This window comes from Camelus ferus, chromosome 14 (assembly GCF_009834535.1).
Source record: "Camelus ferus isolate YT-003-E chromosome 14, BCGSAC_Cfer_1.0, whole genome shotgun sequence".
Classification (NCBI taxonomy): Eukaryota; Metazoa; Chordata; class Mammalia; order Artiodactyla; family Camelidae; genus Camelus; species Camelus ferus.
The window spans coordinates 56,417,303-56,434,641 of NC_045709.1; the positions used below are offsets into that span (position 1 = coordinate 56,417,303).

At 36.5% G+C, this 17,339-nt stretch overlaps 1 pseudogene; it reads right to left on the reverse strand.

Moving 5' to 3' along the window:
• Positions 1 to 1,286: 1,286 nt before the first annotated feature.
• On the reverse strand, positions 1,287 to 16,092 carry LOC102513795 (annotated as a pseudogene).
• Between the last annotated feature and the right edge of the window lie 1,247 nt (positions 16,093 to 17,339).

The window sequence follows — 17,339 nt, forward strand, 5'->3', positions numbered from 1 at the left end:
CTATTTCCCTTGTGAAATAAAAAACAAAAACAAAAACAGTGACTCCCATCAGACAAATGGTAAACACAAAACTTGCTTTTCATCCTAGTAGCTAATTAAATTTTTTGATGTATGTGTTTTGAAGATTGTATTCAGTTTCTTCTAAAAAAAATTATACACTAAGTTTTAAGAGCCCAATAAATGCCTTCTTCAAATAGCTAATTTACATGTTTCACTATCAACACTTTTCTTTCTTTCTTTCTTTCTTTCTTTCTTTCTTTCTTTCTTTCTTTCTTTCTTTCTTTCTTTCTTTCTTTCTTTCTTTCTTTCTTTCTTTCTTTTCTTTCTTTCTTTCTCTCTATCTCTCTTTCTTTCTCTTTCTTTCTTTCATGTGGGTAGTTATGGGACATTTATTGATGTCCACAGGAATGATGTCTTCAGAATCTGAGTTACTTCTTTTTCAACCTTTTGTAAGTCACAAGGTTACCAAATATTTTATCTCTACAAATTTCCTCTGCTTCCCATAAATTCTGGTCTTTCTAGATAGCTTCACTTAAGGCTTTATTGTTGCAGGCTCATGGCCTTCTTCTGAAATTTCTCTACAATCATTGGTTTGTCTGAAGTTTCCTGGTTCAAATCACCAAATGTGAAATTCTGGTCATCTAAAGCATGGGACAGGTTATTGGTCACCTATAGTTGGTTAATATGGCAGGTGCCCAACTATGGTCCAATTGGCTCCAGCCAAGGGACAGAATCATTGTGCAAAAGAAGACTGCAAGTGTTGTTGTTAGGGTTGTTGGCATAACAAGCATTCTAAGGTACACCAGCCTTCTAGATGGTCTAGCATCTTTATTGCACCATTAATATTTGAGAACAAGGTCTCCACCTTTGATACAATTGACATGTATGCAAAATACTTTGTTGCAGGGGTTGTCTTGTGCATTGTAGGAAGTTTAGCAGTACTTCTAGCTTCCACTCACTAAATGCCAGTGGCTCCCTCTGCCTCAGTGTCTCCTGACATTGTCAAGTGTCTCCTGATGGGGCAAAATCACCCTCAGCTGAGAGCTTCTGTGCTAGAATCATCTAGGACCCTGCTATAAATTCTCTTTGTGGCACCAACATTCCTCAAACTAAAATTCCAAGCTCTGTCATATGTAGATTGCATAAATCCCAAGCAGAAAGGATTTATTCTGTATGTAAATTTATCTCTTGAGAAAATAAAAAGCCTGATCATTATGTTGATTAGCAGGTCATGGCATGATCTTCCTCCCTCCTGACACAAGAGAAGAACCAACAGACAGAACCATTCAGCAGCTGATGTCTAAGTAAGGTTTTGTTAGGCAAAGTGCTGCCAGTCTTCTGTGGGTCATTATTCAGGTCCCTTCCAAATAACCAAAAGACCCAACTTTTGCAGCTACAATAACCCAGGCCCTTGTGTAGCAGCCTGATACCTGTTTTTCCCAGGGTGCTATTGGTCAGATAAAGCTCTGGGTCTGGGTTAACCTTCAGAATAGAAGGGAGATCCTCACAAACTTTTCTTATGAGCTGACAGCTTTCCAGTCATAGTTTCTGGAGTTTTTAAGTAGGGACATAGCCCCTCACAGAGCAACCATGTACCCTAGTTTTCCGGATCATTCAGACTCAGCTCCAACTCCCAGAAATGATGGCTGGCCTGAAGCATAGCAGAGACACCCTTCTGCAGATCTGAGTCAGCAAATGCCTAACTGGAGAGTCCGGGGTTTCCACTGGGGTGCCTGAAACCCTTACACATCCCAGCACCTTGGGTTCTCCAGGCCCTTGAAGCTTAGATCCAGCTCTGTTAGGCTGATTCACACTGAGGGTAGAGGTCAGGTCTTCAGAGGCAGCAGCAGTGAGGTGCAAATATTCAACCACAAGATTCTCAGCCAGTGACTGAGTGCCTTAAGTCTTCACATAAGAGCCTCAACTCAAATTGTCTAGCATGTTTGGTGCTGAGCATGGAGGCAATGTCTTGGCAAGCAGCAGTCTCCTGCTGACACTTCCTCCACTGAATCATCTGCAGCCTGTATCTGGGATTCTGGAGCCCCTCACAAAGCAGTATCCTGCCTGGAAGCCCCAGGTCATTGCCCCTTCGGTCCATCCTTATTAAATTCTTATCAGCTATCCAAGATGCTGTGAGGTCCTCACTGGCAGTGCTAGAAACTCAGCACCGCTTCAGCCTCAGGTTCTGAATTTTACAGCTAGGGTGTCTGAGTCCTTGATACAGCAGCTTTACCCCTAGCTTCTTGGGGGGCTGCAGGTACAAAACCAGCTTTATCAGATTTAGATTAGCACTTAGAGGAGCAGCAAGCTCTTCACTGTGGGCATCTGGTAAAATGTTCCTCTTGACTGTACCTGTAGCACCTCACCCTGTCTTCTTTGTCCACATTGGAGGCAGCCCTGAATAAGTGCACCATTGAGATGTTCCTGCAGTTCTTCATACAAAAAGCAGGAACTCAAGGTAGTGATGTTGCTGACCATGACCACTTGGAAGTCACTCAGGGCCTGTTGTACAAATTCCTCCTTCTTTGAGTTTCATAAAGACAGCGGAAAAAACTCCTAGGAGCCCTACTTCAGGCAGACCCCTTGCTCTGAGATTTGCTTTGGATCCACTCCAATAGTTCCATCTTGATGCAAGGAATATCTTCTAGCAAGACTTTTCTTCAGGTTGCTTCTCATTTCCTCGTTCAGGAGTTCAAAGAGGAAATGGACTGGGGGTGCCAAGAAACCCCTTTCTAAAAACCCGTACTCAGCTAACAACATCCTCATGTTCTGTTCTGGGCTAGACCCACTCTCCCCACCCTCCAGGATATAGTACATGGCTGCCAAAATATTCTGAAAACTCAAGTGGATGAAGCTGTAGAACTTTGCACACTTGATGTCCTTCTAGAGGATGCTTATGTGGATGGAGGGAGAGATATCCCTGGCATTAGACTCGGAAAGGAGAGTTTGTAAACTGCTGTTATGGTCCTGGACATCTGTCTCACCCCGCCACACCCACTCCCACCTTCCAAGTGCTGCTTAAAACAGGTACAAATGACCCAGCACACTGTGGAGACAAATCATAGTGTGAAGGGAAATTCAATGTCCTGCATGACATTGAAGACTTGGCCGCCTGCTCCACAGTGGGGAAATAATTGTAGAAGCACTCCCTCCTTTATGTCTCGGAGAAGCTCAGGATCTCCACATGCTTGGGACCTTTGAGCAAATGTGGAGCTTCTTCAAAGCCATGACCTGGTGGTAATGAGCAAAGACGGCCCAGGCAGAAGCTTCTTCCAAATCAGTCTGCTAAGGAGAAGTTCTGTGAGCCATTTATTCTTCTAGCAGAGGTACCAGGGGTCCTGGGGTTTGTAGAAAGAGGACTTGAGCTCCTCAAAGCCATCAGTGATGAAAAAGAAGCCCTCAGGAACTCAAACTCCTTGGAGGGGTACACTGGGCTCTGGCCAGCAACTGGAGACAAGATCTTGTGTGCTTTGCTCGGAGGGGCTCTGGTTCATCTCCCTACAGTTGATGTGGGAGAGATCATCAAACCTGTCTTGGAAGAGCCTCTAGTTGGCCCTCCAGCATCACCTTGTGGACCAGCATAAATTTCCTGTCCTTGCTGCCCACTGCAGGACAACAGTACACAGTGGCTGAGCGGTGCTCCTTGCCCATTGTATATAATATTTAAATTGCTAATTTCTAACTTTAAATAAGCCAATGAATAACAGAACAGTTAATGTGACATAGAAAGCAATTCACAAATGGTGGTGTGATGGTTAATTTTATGTGTCAACATGGCAAGGCCCTAGATTCTAACTATTGATTCAAATACTAATCTAGATGTTTCCATGAAGGTATTTTGTAGATGTTTCTAACGTTCACAATCAGTTAAAGAGGTAAAGAAAATTTCCCTGAAAAATGTGGATGGACCTCTGAAATCAGCTGAAGGCCATAATAGCAAAAATAAGATTCCCAGAAAAAAAAATTTTGATCAAGATTGCGGCTTCAAGTCCTGTTAGAATTCCTAGCCTGTCTGCCTTGCAGATTTCAGACTTGCTCATCCCCACAATCATGTGAGCCAATTCTTTATAATAAATCTCCTTATATTTAATATATAAATATTTGTATATGATTAATTTCTTTATATATATGTTTATTTATTTCACTAATATATAATATATATAATCCCTTATTTATTCTGTTTCTTTGGAGAACCCTGGCCAATAGAGGTGTATTTGCTAATAATACACAACTGTTGTTCTCTACTTTCTTTTACTTATTGAACATGGACAGCACAAGTGGATGATAATAGTGTTTTCTTTCAAGCTCATTTATCTGTTACATTTTATAGAAGCTATTCCAATATTTCAAGTATCAGTGACCCAAAGAGGAGCTCTTACCCACAATGTTTAGACAAAGTGTCAATGCCAGTATGAATGACAAGTACATTTTAACATTACATCCCCTGATGGAGGAAGTAATGTAGTCATATTTAAGCCCATGAAAGCAAGAGTAGCAGCTATTTCTACAATTAAAGTTTGTCCAGATTGGGGTCATCATGACAGTCATCTAAAATGACAAATAGAAAATAATGATTTCTTTAAAGATTGGAGATGATAGGACTGAAAAAGAATGTGGGATAAGATTCCAGTTCAAAGAGATGAGCCACGGTGCCTACTTTATACTTGGTAAACTTTATCAAAAATAATATTTATTTACTATTTATTCCTGTAGAATTTTCTTTGTGATTTCGGTAAGGTCCTGAAGTTAAATCCAATAAAGGTTATTATACTTGTATTGCTTTTCACTAGTAGCTAGTTCTTTTTTTCCCATGAGTGATCCAGGGAGACTGTGTGGACTAAAATCAAGTGGCCAGCAGGTCAGCAAAGGGGTAAGACCCAGCTCTGCTCTCTGTAACATTTAGCCGATGCTGACACAAATAGAAAAATGCATGCTCTCTGACCTACTTTAAATAACTTTTATAGTTATATAACCATAAAAGATTAATCCAGGTAAATAGAGTTAGAGTATTAACTTATAGTTATACTGTAATCAGTAATGGCAGTGTGGATGTGTCATTATCATTTCTGCCTATGAATATGTTTCTATCTGTGCTTGTGCAAGGGAGAAGTTACATGGCTTACTGTAACCTGTGAGAAATAACAATTGTAGATAATATTTACTTTAATTGGGTTGGAGTGATTTAAAAATCACTGGTTATATAGAAGTCTTTCATTTCTGGTGTAGAAGGGGGATTTGGGTTGGGGAGTGTAGTAGAGCAGGAGTAATAGTTTTCAAGATTTTGTAATGTACTTACAAGGAAACAATGCCAATGGTTACAAAATTTAAATGCAAGATTTTAAGAAACCTTTTAGTCACACTTCGTTCTGAAACATAGAATTAATTTTCATTTTCAAGAAAGCGCAGTGGTTTTGCTTTGTGTTGCCCACCAAAACAAGAAAAATGCTTTGTTCAATTAAGGCATATCATTATTTGAATGCCTATCCGGGTCAAATTCAAAAGTTGTCCTTTCCTTACTTTACATGTTAACTTCTTTCTCAATGAAGTTATTCCCATTAAATTTGTCTATCTCTCTGTTTCTGTCTGTCTGTCTGTATTCACACACACACACACACACACACACACACACACACAAACACACACACCCACATCCTTGAACAACATGGGGTTAGAGGTGCCAAACCTCTGCAGAGTCAAAAATCTGCGTATAACTTTACAGTTGTCATTCCATTTTCATAGTTGTACATCTGCAGATTCAACCAACTTTGGGTAGTATAGTGAAACAGTTATGTATTTATTAAAAAAAAACCCTGCATAAGTAGATGCATGCAATTTCAAACCCATGTTATTCAAGGATCAACTGTATATATACATATGTATATATATTCATGCACACATATAAAAAGATATCACTGTCTATAGATATATCTATGTCTGTACTTTACAAAATTTCTGTTCAGGAAGGTCATTAAGAAGACATGACCGTTGGTCTGACCTGTGAGCTGGACCTGGGTATTCAGAGGCTGTTCATGCCCTTCCCTGTCCTTGGAATGTGCACTCTGCTTGACTTCCTAAAGCTAGAAGCTACCCAAGGACACAGCCCTGAGACACTAATGTGGTATTGAGACTATCTGGACTGTGTACACGAGAACCCAGTCAAAGACTCTATATTAACCTTAAGAGTTGGTGGGCTGTTACAAAAATCTATTCATTTTGAGGCAAACCTCTTAAATACATTCCCTTACTTATTAAATCTGCCACTTAGCAATCTGGTGTGTTCTGCCATTTTCTTCAGTCTCTCCCTGTCCTACTCCCATGGGGGCTGGTTTCAGATTACACACAGAAGACTCCCAAGGATAAGTCTATAGATGAATGCATTTCTACCTATGGATACCACCCACTTTCAGTATAATCATTATTTCCAAACAATGATTTATGAGAACTTTATCATTAGGAATTCTTTTGAGTTGTTACTCGGAGGAGAGGAACAAAAGTTATCTCACTTCTCAGTCATCCAAAAAAAAATGAATTTCTAATAGAAGACAGAGCGTGATATAAATAGAAGATTTTATTAGTGAAGTAAAAAGGTAGTAAAATAAAGTACACCCTGAGAATTGGGGGCGGGCCAACCCAAGAGAGGAAAAATGGTGCCTCTCCTTTGTTTTTCCTGTTTTTATATCCTGGCTTAGGGGGCATTTTTGTGACTGACTGACAGCTCACATTCTTTGAGTGCTCAGGCTGATTGACAGCTCACGTTTCTGTGCTCAGGCACACCCATCTCTTTTATGTATGTTCTTACTCATGATGCACACAGAGAAACCTATGGGAGGGGCTTCAAACTGTAATGTTAATTACATTATAATGCGCATTGGGTGGGCCAAGTGAAGCTGGGTCCTTCTCTCTGCTGTGAAGCCACAGTGTTTGATTCTAGCTGGCTTCTTTGCTGGCCTTCATTTAGTAAAAGTTTTTAGAGCCCCTTATCCTGAGCACAGGTGTACTGTTATTTTCTACGTTGCTCCCTCCCCCTCCTCTCCCCTTGCCTGGTGCTCATTTCTAACTGCCTAACATTGTCATCAAGTTGGTTTTAAAATTAAATGTATTCTATATATTCTAAGTCATTGAAGATTGGTAATATTTTCCTTGCATTTTAAATTATACAACCTAAATTGAAAAGCTATCATCTTTTTCTAATCCAGTTCTAAACCTGGCAAAGTATACTGTAATTTATATTTATTTACTTAGTTTCTTATTAATATAGTTTGTTACAAAATTCAATTTTTCCTTTTATTATATTTTTAGTCTGTAATCTAATGACATAGCATTCTTTAAAATCAGTGAATTTAAAATTTTTACTTGATTTTTTCCACAACTTGTATGCAAATTATTACACATGGTAAAATGTTTTTTATTTGCTAAATTATTTCAACACTGTAATATATTAAGTGTAATATCATCTTTGACCTTAACATTTAAAAATTATACTTAATGGTATATTTCCTAAGAAAAACAGAGCATTCTGTTTTTAGTTACCCAATATTAAATATTCCATCAACCCTCCCTCTCTCTCAAAGCACAGCACCTTTTATCATTAGGTAACTTCACAAGTTAAAGCTGCAATGGGTCTTTTTCATTTCCCTGCTTTCCTTGATGTGTCTTCTTAGCTAGAATCTTCTTTATCTTGCCTCCCCTAAGGCAATGTTATAACAGAATCTGGCAGAAATTCAGTAATTGCTAGGAGGTGCTTGATTCCCTCCTGCTGATTGTCACTGAAAACAACTGAACATCATTTCCTTGAATATGTTAGTGCTACAAACTAGCTCTTTACTTTTGACAACACTCAGTTTCAAATCAGTGACTTTTTCAATTATTTTTGTTCCTTCAATTTTTAATTCTTTTCTGCTTGAGAGGATTGCAGTTGGTGTCTCAATTGGTGCTTAGCATTTTCATATTGTAGGTGAGCTTATTTTGAAGAGTATTTTAGAGAAAACTCTCTCCTTGACTATGTTAGGGCTTCATTATTGTGCTAAATTTGTATACTTGGTTTAAAAAAAAATACTTGCGTATTCTCCCTATAAGAGGATGAATGAGAAATACTCACTGCAGTCACTTAAAAAGTATGATACAGAATCACATAATAAAATGGCTGTGAAATAGAAATCTGTTTAACTTTATTTAACAAACTATTTTACAGATCTATCTATCTATTATTGCCAGGTATTAGCATCAACAAAATTGACTGGCTGTTCAAAACACTAAGGAAGCAGGGGTTTAAAACTCTGTTTTGAGTAGGTTTAGTTGAGGCAGAATTCACAATGTTCTAACTACTTCTAAGAATTATGGTTTTATCTGTTCTTAGGGTGAGCTATCATATTTCACAGAAGACACAGCTGGTAAGTGCTAATAACAGAAAGCTGAGTAAGAATATGAAGAAGCAGGAAGCAAACCAAAGATCTTTTATGGGAGAAGACCTGACAACAGAAAAAATGAAGTGCTATGAGTCTAGATGGGAAAAGTAGAGTGGATAAGCAGAAGGAGTTCCTTCTGCTTATTTAAGTTTTAATGTGAAACAGAATGTAGCTACAGTTGAAAATCTATGCCTGCTTCTTTTTGTATGAAAGGAAGTATGAATGGTATAAAATACATTTAAAAAATCACTGTGTATAAGCCAAGTGTTTTGAGAAACTGAAATAAACAAGAAATTGCTCATGATGAGGGAAAGACAAATATATATTAGAAGATTCCAATATTGGAACAATGACTAAATAAAACTAGCTACCTCCTAGATTTAAGTCATAGATCTCAACATAAATAAACTCTTTTGAAGAATTCTAGAGAAGAATACCAACACAAGTATCATTTATTAAAGAGGTTTGAGGACTAAAACTGTGTTTATTAAGAGACAAGCTGTCTGTTGTGTTATATTTTCTTGGACTTTAAAAAAAAAACACACCACAATATTTTGAGCAATTTTATCTAATTCTTTATCCTATGAAATCAATTCAATAAGATTTTTAAAAATATTATTATTTTCATTCAGCTTGTTAGACTTACTTTGGGTGGTGGGAAATATATAAACCATATATAAATAACAATAATAAAGCAGCTAATAACCCTAAGACTGATTCCCTCCATAATCTAGACATTTAATGTTCTATCTTACTACACATGTAGATTGGTAACAAAGAGGTAGTAATCACTCTCTCAGAAGAAAATTCCAGAAAATATCAATTCCTAATACTCTTGAAAGTAGAGAGTATATTGTACAGAAAAGCACAGAAACTGACACTGAGTTGAAAAGTGATGCAGAAGAGTCAAAATCAGGAAGTAAAGAAGATAACTTGGCTTATTATTTGCATGCAGACATCAAAGAAACCCTGGGGCAAATATAGATCATCAAAATTCTATGTCTAAAGTCTATGTTTTGGGAAGTGTCAAAAGTTAATTTGTTAAGCAAAATATTAATATTCTACATGTTAAGGATCATTTTATTACAGTTTTCCAGTGTTGGTCCTTTCTTAGTGAAATACAAAATGATACATTTTAAAATTAGTGATGTCCTAGAGTCAATAAAATAGAGCAAATGCTCAATAGATATTCATTGAATTGAATCCAAATCAGGCACACCCTTGGTTGTTCCCTCAGTTTATATTAAATTCTTTAGATTATACACATTGAAGAAAAGGTTTATCAGTAAAAGACATTTGTGAAATAAAATTCTTTATTTCACTCTATTTAAAATTAATATGGTTTTAAGATGTGAAGTTTTATTTTATTTAGATTCATTTAAATTTAACATGGTTCTAAGGTGTGAATTTTCACAGAAAGATATCAATATTATTTTATAGTAACTCAGAAAGTATAAGAAACAGAAATATAGGAAATAAGCTTCAAAAGTTACTATTGATTGAAAAAGACTTTTTTTTTTTTTTACAAAAACAAACATAAATATTTTACATATCTAAACCAAAAATGCAGGAAAGAAGAGCCACAAATGTAAAGGTATGTATTGCTTTTTTTCAAAGAAATTTCAGGTCTTAAAAATTCCAAAGGATGTATGTAGTAGGGGTAATATAACAATAAAATAAATATTTAGCTTAAAAAACTTTAGAATAATTGGCAAATATAGTTAATTGTGTGCTCCAAGGTTCTTAGGAATATAGTTTCTTTTTTTATCTACATACTTTGTACATTTTTTATAAATTCCTTGGATTTTGAATAACTTCCATGTTTCAACTTCTTGCTTAACTAACTAATCCATGTCCATTTTAGGAATAATATTGAAAATGGAGAATAGATACTAAAAGAAACGGATCGGCAAACATCCACTATCAATTACACCGGTAAATATCATTGACAATAATGGGCATTAACTAACCTTCTGGGGATAATTTTAGGGGCAAAACAACATATTTAATTGCTTCCAGCACAGCACTGATGAGGTTGTTTAAGACTTTCTTAATTTTTAATGTGATTTTAATTTTTAAAGGAATAATGCCAAGGTTTAATTATACTTCTTCGCCCTTATGGGCAGTTTTCTTCCATAGATGTAGCGATGTCTACAAGTGTTGTTCCTTTTTTATACACAGGAAGGAAATTAAGCCCAGAGAAGTGCTAAGTGACTAGCCAGAGGTCATAGAACTCATCAGCGGAATGGCTGTACAAGTAATAGAACCACAGATGTCTCTTCTAATTCTATCTACCAACTCAAGAAAATTTCCATTCTTAAACTGCCGAGTGTTCCTTTAACAATGTGAACAAACACTGAAGACTTCCATGGGTTAGACAGAAAACTGATGAACCTGGAGATTTTTTTTAATAATTTCATTTTTCATCAAGCTAGGTTCATATGAAAAATATATTCTAAAATTAAATTCTGATATATTTAGAGTTATACCAATCAGAGTAGATAATACCTGAACACTCAGTATTGATTCTTTTTAGACTGAATTGTACAGACATCGCCCTATCATATGTCCTTGAATCAGTATTGCAGAAATCCAATTGCCCTACCCTTAGCCTCTTTCACGAAGGCTGGTTTTTGTTATTGTGTGTATGAAGCCTGTAAAATAGCAGTGTCCCCTTGGGAATCATGATGATGGAAATTAAACAAACACAGGGACTGAAGCAAGCTTAACAATTCAATGTCACAAGCAGGGAAATAGATGCAATTCTAAATGTTATCACAATTAACTTCTCCTGTCGGTTTGTTACACATTTCAATTTTCAACGTGAAAATTGTCATTATCTATTTTCCTTCAAAAATTGTTAACGATATATTATCTACTTGCCATGAAAACTATATAATATTGATTGGAGTCTCTTGACAGAAGAAGCATGTAAACTAATTATGTCAGCAAAGCATCCCAAAAGCAACTGATGCTTTTTCTATTGATTCCTCAACCTCAAAAAAAGACAATGAGTTCCCAAACATGCCCCAAGAAATACTCCTTAAGGAGAAGACTATATCTGTGTGCATATTATTTAAAAATAATATTAGTAGCGCTGCTGAGCTCCATATAGACATGAAGTTCACTTCAAACTTTGCATAGAGGAAGATGCAAGTCTTTGTCAAAAATAAACTCACATAGATTTGTGTGTACACCTTGAAACCTTAAAGTATGATTAATGCCTGTCTTGCTGTGCAAAAGAAGGAATCCCTTATTGCTTTCTCTGTCTCAGTATGTAGTCTATTTGCTGTTTGATTTTTTTCAAAATTTAAAATTGTTCTTCAATTTATCTTCTGCTACCTTTGACTTCTGCTCCAGTAATGGAGTTGCCTGTAAGAATTTAAGGGCAGAAAAAAAAATGGGAAAAAAATCTGTATAACATTGAGCCAACATTGAGCAGTGAGGTCCCAAGAAAGACGGATCTCAACAATGGTGAACCCATCTTCTCTTCCCCAAACATCTGTTCTGCTTTTCTTCTCAAAGCATTTGCTGAGAAACCAGGCAGTGGAATGCTGTGAAGATTCAGAAAAGCTGGCAGCGCTGTAGGCTTCCTCACAGGGCTGAGGAGACAAAAAAAAAAAAAAAAAAAAAAAAAGATGAAGGATACCAAAAGGAAAAAAAAAAAAGATTCAATGATTCAAGATCCCTATAAAAAGGGAAATGCAGAAACGTGAAACTAAAACTCAGCATTAGTTTGTCCCTCGGGGCACTTACACATTATTCTCTACAAGCCAAGTGGGTAAAGTGCCAAGTTGAAAGTGGCTGAAAAGCAGAACAGTTTTCAAAAGTCTCACTGTACTAAGGAAACTAAAGTTGGAGTTCAAAAAGGAACAAGGAGAATCCTAGGAAATAATGGCCCCTGGAGCTCAGTCGGTATGACTGCAGGGCTCTGCCCGATGCAGGTGACTTTTCAAGATAAACTGAAGCTTGAAAGACGGAAAACCAGCCTCAGATCCTGATTGGATTGAAGTAAGTTACTCCGGCCCTAACCCTTACACAGGATAATGTGCATCTTCCCAGGAGGGGGCAACATCACAAATGCTGTCAGTTCCCCACCAATCTCCCTGGACACTTACTATGTTACTTTAAGCCAGTCCCATTTGCCCAAAACTGCATCTCTTTGTCTAAGGGCTTACAGAGCCCACTGGTTCAGCACTAGCATAGCTGGACAGCAGTGATGGGGAATTAATCGTTCTCCACACACCAGAAGCAAACCTCACCTGGTGACGGAGACGTCTTCTCTCTTGCCCTTTGTGTGAGATATCTCTGAGATGCATGCTCTGGACTGTTTTCCTGACTTCCTCAATGGAATTTACCCCAATTTTCCCCTAGGGGTGACTGACTAGTTTGACGATGCACACTTTATTGACTTTTCTTTTTCCTGCTCTGACTTCCTCATGCTGTACTGGTGTTTCCTGGACATCTCAAATAAACTAACTCCTTGTGCTCAAATTCTTGTCCCAGGTTTTGCTAATGTCAAAACCCAAAGTAATACAATCAGTCAACATTTCTGTACTTTACACAGTATCTTGTTGATTTTCAATCAAAAATGATTAGGCACCTTATGAAACAGAACAAAGGAAGTGTGAAAGTTGAAATAGATCAACAAGTAGCAATAGATGTTGATTTCAAGAGACATGCTTTAAAATAACTGATCTTCAATCACCTTCAGAATTCCATAGCACACATATTCACAATGGAAGGAAATCAAACTATGTCACCACAAAATATGCCTCTTCAATATAAAAAACTGTTTTGTGTTAAAGGCACTTAAAAAGACAGCAGGTATAAGAATGGTGCTCAGACTCTCACCTTTTTCTTTCTGAAACCAAGAGACAAAACTCCCATATGAAAAATGTCCTTTCCACACCAGAAGGAAAGAAACATTCTTATCATCAAGGAAAGGAAGCTGAGACCAAGAGAATTCTGTTCAAACTGGTTAAGATAATGATTACCTTCCTTCAATCTAATGCATAGTTGAGTTACTTTTCTATAAATGTTTTCCTTTGTTCAACCTAATACAAAAAAGTTTAGGTTTTGCCAGTTATATGGGTGTTGATTCCTTATGAAGGCTCTGGTGTCACATAAAATTTGTATTAAGTAAATGTGTCTGCTTTTCTCCTGTTAATCTGCTTTACGCCGATTTAATTCTCAGACCCAGGTGAAAACCCTGAGATGGTAGAAGTAACGTTTTGCCTCTCCTACACAAGTAAGAGATTTAGTTTATTGTTTTCTTTAATTAAAGTACAGTTGGTTTACAATGTTGTGTTAGTTTCTGATGTACAACATAGTGATTCAGTTATACATATTTTTTTATTATAGGTTATTACAAGGTATTCAATGTAGTTCCCTATGCTATACATTAAAACCTTGTTGTTTATTTTATATATAGTAGTTTGTATCTGCTAATCTCAAACTTCTAATTTGTCCATCCCCCTACTTTCCCCTTTGGTAACCATAAGTTTGTTTTCTATGTCTGTGAGTCTCTTTCCGTTTTGTAAATAAGTTCATTTATATCATTAAGAGTTTTAATAGTACTCAACCTATTACATATTCTACAATTTTCTTGTTGTTGATAATAAGACTTTATAATAATAGAGACCTATAAAGGTTCCTTTTTCATACTGACAGGTTCTCAGGCCTGAACACTCCAGTTTTCTTAAACTGGAGTTTGACAGCTGCTTAGTTTTCCTGCTATCACATCTATATTTACCCTTTTATTAAACAGTTCTAATATTAGAATGAGTGGTGCGTGGTCAACCCCTTGTTCTTTCCAGGATGAAATTTTGCTTTGGGCTTTTATTCTCCTCCTTCCCCTCTCACTGTAGGATCTCTCTCTTGTCTAGTTTACAGAGTAAAGCAGTCGTGCCTGCCACTGAAGCCCGTCCAATTTATATTTGATGGATATTGTTTAATTTGTGAATTCTCTATTTTGAGAATTCTCCAGGTCCCTACTCTCATCTTACTGTGCTGGGTACTTTGTAAGGAGTTGATAAATCTTTTATTGCATCACTTCACACCCTCTCTCTGGTTAGGAAACTATTTGCTCTATATTGATTCTCACTGTATTTTTTTCCTCATAAAATAAATAAGCCTTTGATCAAACACACAGTTTCCAAAGGGGTAAATATGGAGGAATAAGAGAAAGATTCTCCACACTTATAGAGCAGGCTGATTTAAACAATTTTAATGGTGAGATAGGGGATATCACAGATTATTCTCATTTCTTTATGCGATTATTTTCCTTCCACACTAAAATGCAAAGAGAAAATACTTTCAAGTATACACACTTTTTATGAATGTTATCCCACACTAAAGCGAGTTTTAAGCACAATGGTTTTGAATACATGCCTCAAACAATTATTGAAACTATAATTTTATTCAACTGTTTCTACCAAATACTCAGTATATCTTTCAAATTCAAATTCTCTTAACTCATAATTAGGAAAAAGCATAGTATGCCATATTCAAACTCATTTTACTTTGAATAATAAGTTATTTTGCAAAACAGACTATGTGTTGGAAATGCCATAATCGTCTCTCCTTCTACTGTATCTTCTGCTTCTTTCTATTTGATTTAGAGTAATTAAAATGATAAAATATGTCCATGAGTTTTTTTTTTCAAAGAATAAGAAAGAGAGGCACATTAAAGAGCTTTATTTCTTTCACTGCCAAGTCTTTTACTTTCTTAAAAAACAATGAATACTGGAAAAGTCACTTAGTCACTTGGACTAAAAACAGATTAAATTACCAAACAGTAAATTATTCTGACTTTGCATTTATTGCAAATCCTAAGAATTACTAAAAAAAGAGGAAAAAGTGATGACTATATTAAAGCTTTGAGGAAAAAGAATAGGAGATATTATAACTTGTTTTAGCATTGTCTAAAACATCCAATTATATATGTAGCTATTGTTCTGTTTTGTTTTTCTTTGCCATGTGCCCTGTGATGACTTCAAACTGCTAACCTGATGAGACCTAGGAACACTTCTCTTTGACTCCTTAACTTCTTCTTCACTTCATAGTATCTTGCCCTGTAGACAGCATGAACTCTAATAAATATTTGATGGAGAAAGATCTGGTAGCAAGAAAACCAGCCTGCAAGAGGTAGAGAGTCAAATCTATGGAATAGTAATTAGGGAGAAGCTTCTTGTCAAATGTATAGCCAGGCAAAACCCTGAGGAAAAAGCTTTAAAGCGATTTGAAGTAAACTCTCCAGATAATCAACAGTGACCTAGTTAGACTGCAAACAATGATATCAAACTGGCTTTGTAGAATGTATCACTGCATCTTCCAAAAATGTCATGTGTGACCAATAAGAGCATGTGAAAATTATGAAATGAAGTAAGCCTATATCTGGCACAACTCTTTTGGTGTGTGTATTTCATTTCTTTTTGTTGTTTTCAATAGTTTTTTCTTTTCTCCCTGTTAATATTAGTATCCATTCACATCTGTCCCTAGACTTCTCACTCATGTTCAGAAAAGATGATCGGCCTAGACGTGTTGTCTTTCTTCACTGCATCATTATTGCCCTAACACATCTCATTCTATAGAGGCACAGTCAAATGGATTCATTTTCCTAACTCTATTAAAACCCAATTCCTTCTACTTTTCTTAGATGAGAGACAATTTCCCCTCACCTCATGTCCCCTTGCATGTGGAGAAAGCTCCAATTATCAAATATATGTGTCTTCTTGGGACCTCCTCATTTAACTCCATCCTTAGGAAAGTGAAGTGAATAAACTAGTTGAGTTGAGTTTTGATAAAAGACTGGTCATAGGTATACTAGATTCTTCCTCTTCTGGAAAAAATGTTACTCCTTAAAGTCCATATTTTCTTCTGTTCTCCATGCTGGAAATCTCTGTGTTTAAATCTGTTTAATTCAGGGTTTCAGGATGAGAATACTTGCCCACATATATGAATTAGGTCCCCTAACTGAGACTTTATCAGGCAGAAAATGATCTTTTGGCCTCCATGAGTTGACATCTTTGTTTCTCAGTAGGTTAAAAATGTATGTAGCATACAAGAGTGTTAATTATTTGGTGTTGTCCTTAATCAAATCTAGGTAGTAATGCTTCCTAGTAATGCTTTCTAGTAGGGAACAACTCTGGATAACACCAATATCAGAGCTTTAGTCTAAAGAAAATAGGGCTGCAAAGAAAACCCTTTTCCTTATTGACATGAACATGTTGTCATGGTGAAATGTTTGTATTCTATTAAAAGATAAAGACTGGACATTTCGAATTTCTTTTCTAGTGTTGTTATACAAACTGGAATGCTTTTTAACTCTCTGCTCTTTCCAAAATAGACCAATAAAAAGTAAGAAAGGACATAATACAAAAACAAAAAGCCAAGAAAACTAGTGGAGGAGTGCAGTTTGTTCCAAAATCCTCTCCTAAGCAAATGGTCAAAATGTATTTCCAAATCGGATAAGAAAAGGATCTCAACATTATTTCTGTAACAAAGAACCTAGAATAGCAAAGGATCATTTTGTTCTTACCTCACTTAACTGTGGCCTCACCCCGGCCCCATGCTTTTGAGGGGCTGCTGAGAAAATCCTCCTGCCACCTATGTAGTTCTCAGGGTCAGGGGTCAGTAAGGTCAATGAGATGAGTAAACCCAGGACCCATATTTGAACCTTTCTCCAAGGCCTGCTTTTGGTACATGAGACCAACCTCAGAATTCTCCAAAAAGCACTGTACTCTTGTCTTGAGTCATGAAAAATTTAGGAGTTAGCTCCTTAAGAGTCTTACATAAAATAAAACAGGGGAGTAAGTTTAGGAGATTCCCTGAGGAATCTGAAATTCACAGAAAGAGAACATGTAATAGGCTGCCTGTGTCTTGCCTTGGACCAAGAAGATGCTTCTTCAGTATTCAGTTGGTTCAAAGAGA